The following is a 5,045-nucleotide window of genomic DNA, read 5'->3' on the forward strand; positions in this document are numbered from 1 at the left end:
CGGCGGACCGGCTCGTGTAGACTTGCAAGGGCTGAGGTGTGGCTTTCCTCCAGGGAAGGGATTGACAGGGGCCCAGGGACCATCCACGGACAAAGTGACGGGTGGCCCCCAAACTGAGGCATTTTCAAAGTTCTCCTAGATGGCAGGAATAAACAGAAACTTTTTTCCTAAGGGTAGGTTTTATTTTTTTTAAGCACAAACTACAGGAGAAGAGGGAAATTTTCTCATTAAAGTTACATCCCTGCAGTTAGTTCAATTACTTGATATATGCAGAAGATGTTGTAAATTTAAAGATTTAAATAGCTTACAAAGATGCCGGGGGCGCCATCAGTTAATTTCCTTAATTTATGGATTTTTAGCCGAGCTTCTGAAATGAAAAGGGGAATGAGAACTAGGTCAGCGGAGAGCTGGGGATGCACTCCCCCTCCTGCTCCCCTTACCGGGTGGGGCTAGCCTGGCCTTGGCCTGGTCCCACCGGGTCAGCTGAGTTTCCCAATATCATCAAAGCCCTGGGCCTCCAGCCCTGTGCTCATCCCCACCGTCAGGGTTCTTGGGTCGTTGGCAGGTTAATTTGTAGTCAGTTCTGGGAGCCACAGCAGCTCCCTGTCACCTGCATGAGACTGGACCAAAGACGTCGGTGGTTTTTTGCCTCCCTTGCTCTCTCCTTAGCGAGTGTGGTGGGAGATAAGCCCAGCACAGGCGTATGTGGGCAGCATTCTCCAGTTCTTCTTGGGTCAAAGCAATCATTCTGGTAGGGAGGGTAGCCTTTATGGGACAGGGTCCTTTCCCATTCCCCTTCTGGGCCAAAGTCTGTGTATACAAACCAAATGGAGAATTGAAAAAGTTACTCACATAAACTGGTACCCTCTGGCCCACCATAGCTGAACTGGCCATAAAAGAGAGGCAGAAATGGGCCAGGACCTTAATTATCCCTATTATTACTGTGGTACTCTGCTGTGTTTTGTCTGGGTAGACCCAGCTAAAGTGGCCGGAAATCCTGAAAGCCCTGGAGGAGATGCCTGTTCTTCTCAGACAGCTGAGGCCAGAGGAAATGGAGAGAGGTGAGATCAAATGAGATAATGAATTTATAAAGTGCTTTGTAAATGTAAAACATATATAAATGCGAATTATAATTATGATTCTTAAAATCAAGGGATTGGACTGGACTATATGCTGAGAAGTGGGACTTTCCACTGCCTGTATGTAGCCCTTTCCAGTTGTACTGGACAAATCAGACAAAAACTCTTTTAAAGGAATCAAGAGAATAGCACAAAGGCAGGTGTTTGAGGATTAAAATCCTATATCTATTAAAATCCATTCCATTTCACACACCTGAATCAGATTGTTTGTGGTTTCTTGAGAAGGACATTGTTCATTTTTCTGTCCATATTCCCATCCACAAGATTAGAAGGTGTGTCTTCCATATGCATCAACTGGGTCCTTTTTTTCTAGGAAGGCCTGCTTTGTTTTTTCCATTTCAATATGTATGAATATATACATATGAATTAATACTTAAAAGATTGCTATAAACTAAACAGTTTTCGGAAGCAACATTGCAGCATGATTAGTATTGGAATTCACGATTTAACATTTCTTTTCCCACTAGATGAAGTTTCTAAGATTTGCAAGGTACATGTCAAGGACGGGTATATAAATGGATTTTTATTTATTCACAACTCCAAGACTAATTGCTTCTCTTTGCCTCAAGGCCAAGAGATTGGTTCTAATATGACACTTCAAAAGTATTCATAGAACTACAGAGATACCGAGTGTCATTGTTTAAGCGACAACCTCACTATGGTGCTGCTGACCCCAAAGCAAAAGCTTCCATTTTATTTTGAATTCCAACATGGCCAGTTTTCAAAATCTCACTTCCAGCACAACTCATCCACACATAACCAAGGAAAGTGTTAAGTATGGGGAATAAATAGAGAAGGGAAGAGCCATTTAAAGACAATTAATTTCCTGACTAGAGTCATGCCTTTAATTTCCAAAATTTAGAATCTCAACATCCTCTTCCTGAACATAGTAAAGAAAGTAGTTTGGACTGTAATTGACCTCCTAGTGCTTTCAAAGAGTGTGGCCAGACATTGAACACCTCTTCTACTTAGTTATTATATGCTACATATGATAAACTGTTTGTCACTGTCATTGTAGAAATGTCCAGCCAGACATAAAATCTTATTGAGACATAATCAGGAATGGAGACCACATTGAGTGAAAAACCATCAGTTTTTCAGGAAAAGGAAAAATCATCTGTTTCCATTGCTCTAGTCCTGTGGTCCGGATTTGATGTGAGTATCTATTCAAAGACAATTTGCATGAACATCAAAATTTGGTTAGTAATGACGTCTTGTAGTTGAAATTTTCAAGCACAAATTTAGATATATTTCAAAGTTCTCCTGAAATGTGCTAAAAGGATAATGTGAAGATTAGAAGTCCCATCCAATTCCTCTTCCTTGTTTCCAGATATTTCCATTCAGTCTTCACTCTGACTTTGTATGGCTTCTGGTTAGAAATCAGTCTGAGAATCAGTGTTCTTTTAAGGAAAAAGAACCAAATTAAATTTAAGATCGCATTATCTATCCAGCCACATCTTCCCAAGAGTAGAGGGCTTCTGGGATCAGGAACTGAGTATTGGCACAAATCCTTCAATCTATTCCCCAAATCCTCCAGTTTTCATCTGCTAACCTAGGTGGCAGTTGTGGATGTAGCGCTGCCCATTTTCTAGGAACGATGAAGATAGTAATATGATGTAGTGGAAAGAAAATTGAATTTGGATTTAGAGGACTTGAGTTCAAATTCTGGCTCTTCTAATGACTATTTGTGAGACTCTGGCAAAGTCATTTTCCCTCTGCAGGCCCCAGTTTTCTCATCTATAAAATGAAGTGATTAGACCAGAACATCTAGGTTCGCTTCACAAATCCTGTGAAAATTAAAGCCTAGGAGTGAGGCTCCCTTTCTCTGTGCTCATATTCCAAAATTAATTTCAGTTACACTTTCTCTCTGGCTTATCTGACCATGCTAAAAGCTCCCTCCTTGCTAGGTCAGAGATGGCTTTCCTTTTTTTTTTTTTAAAGTCTTGAGGGAAGTTGACCTTCCTTACTGAAACCTCCCCAAGCTTCTTTGAGCCATCAGAGTGAGTTTATGACAATCTGGGAGCCCAATAGGGAAAGGCAGTGCCTTAATCTCAGTAGTGTGTATTTGTGTGTATGTATCAATCTACATATAGATCTCTATCCTTTGGTTTCTCTGTATCTTTATCTGTGCAGAAGGTATACTAATGTTGAGGAAGTGCTTTGTAAACCTTCAAGTTCTATGGGAATATGAATTATTGTTACTGCTATTATTGCTTAGTGTCACAGAGTAGGATGGGGTTCATTGATTTTCTTAATCAAGCCACTCCACCCTACCTTAATCGTAGGCTTTAGCCCAAGTGTAACGTCTTTGAAAGCCAATTGATAAAGGGAGGTGATACCACTCAGGATCTGTTCCAACTGACTGAGAGATTTTATGATGTTATCTGGGTCCTACATAAAAGCATCAAACTTAGCTAGAATTGGAAAACTCAAGAAATTGGAGCTATTATTTCACTTTAAATAACCTTTTGGGGCAGGAAAGACTCTGGCCTTGTCCTACATCTCCTTCCTCCTCTTAGAGAAGGATCCTCTATACTTCAGAGGGGTCTAGAAGGTTACCCATATTTCCACCATGTTCTATTACTGTCTCCCTAGGGTAACAGTGGGTGGCATCAGTGTCTGCATCAAGAGCCAAGGAGAGGACAAAGGTAGATTCACCATGCTTAATGGGAAATGCTGGAGCACTCCATGAATGGGAGAAAAGATCTTCCAGCAGCCAGCAGCAGTCAGTGCAACATGTGCTCTGTAAGTCTGAATCCACTTTCCCTAGGACTCTGTAGGTACTGGTGGGATAATATGTCAGAATTTTGGGGAGGGAGAGGATTGTTTTATGCCAACTGTTCCTACTGTATCACTTTAGTAAATACCCCTTTCTAAAAACTATTTCAGGATGGCTCATTGATTCTCAAGTGACAATCTCAGTGGGAAAAGCACATCTATCAGTAGGGGCTTGTGCCAATGGCATTGAAGAATCACCTTGATTCCCTAGGGGTACCCTTAGAATCTTGAGGGGGTGATAGAGCTGCTACTCATCAGTGAGAGTGCAAGTTGGAATAAGGGTGCTCAAAGCCTGTATGAACTACAACACCATCGATTTAGAGGAAGGGACCTTGAAGATCATCTGGCCCAGCTCCCTCATTTTATGCTTCACTAGAGAAGAAGTGACTTATCCAAGGTGACACAAGTGGTTAGGTCCTTTGACTCTAAATAAAATATTCTTTAGAACTTGTATGAGTAAAATCCATGTATTGCTATATGTCACATCAGTACATTTTTCTTTGATCTCATCCTCTCCATCATTTCTCTCCTTCACTCAGTATAGCTACTCCTTCCATAATCCTTTGGCTCTCCAAGTTTTCTTCCTGTTGTTTTTCCATCTGTATTTCCCTGCCAAGATGGTAATGCTCACTGACAGCCCCCTGATTAGAGGGTGTGTCTAAATTATCCCCTGAACACATGAAGCAGCTGAGGAAAAAGGCTTCTGCTAAGGGGTCTTGGGAAAAAGTACAGAACTCTGAACTGTGCTAATGACAGTCCCTTTGCTTACAGGAAGGGGCTTCCTTCTCTCTACCACCTATCCCCCAAATAAAACAACCTTAGAATATCTGGCCTTCTTCAAAGCACAGATTCATAATCCAACTTTTCCCAATCGATGGCTTGTTTGGATAGGCCACTTGGCAAGTACTTATTTCATCTTTCTGGATCCTGACTGGAAAGGAACAGACCAGACAGAGGAAAAGAAGAGCTGAACCCTGCCCTCAGTGAGATTCCAGTCTGGAAGGACCAGACTCATATTCAGAGAAGTCAATGAGATTTTGTAGACTACGCTGAATGAAGGGCATGGAATCTCCTAAATTCCTGACTTCTTCCTGGGTCAGAGAAGCAGTGCTAATGCTTTGTGAATAC

At 41.6% G+C, this 5,045-nt stretch overlaps 1 long non-coding RNA gene across 1 annotated transcript; it reads left to right on the forward strand.

Moving 5' to 3' along the window:
• The first annotated feature begins 459 nt into the window (after positions 1 to 459).
• On the forward strand, positions 460 to 3,884 carry LOC140519209 (uncharacterized). Its single transcript, XR_011972124.1, has 3 exons — positions 460 to 1,061; positions 2,158 to 2,294; positions 3,735 to 3,884. It is a non-coding gene; the product is annotated as an uncharacterized lncRNA (long non-coding RNA).
• The last annotated feature ends 1,161 nt before the right edge of the window (positions 3,885 to 5,045 follow it).

The sequence above is a fragment of the Notamacropus eugenii genome, chromosome 1 (assembly GCF_028372415.1).
Source record: "Notamacropus eugenii isolate mMacEug1 chromosome 1, mMacEug1.pri_v2, whole genome shotgun sequence".
NCBI classification, from domain to species: Eukaryota; Metazoa; Chordata; class Mammalia; order Diprotodontia; family Macropodidae; genus Notamacropus; species Notamacropus eugenii.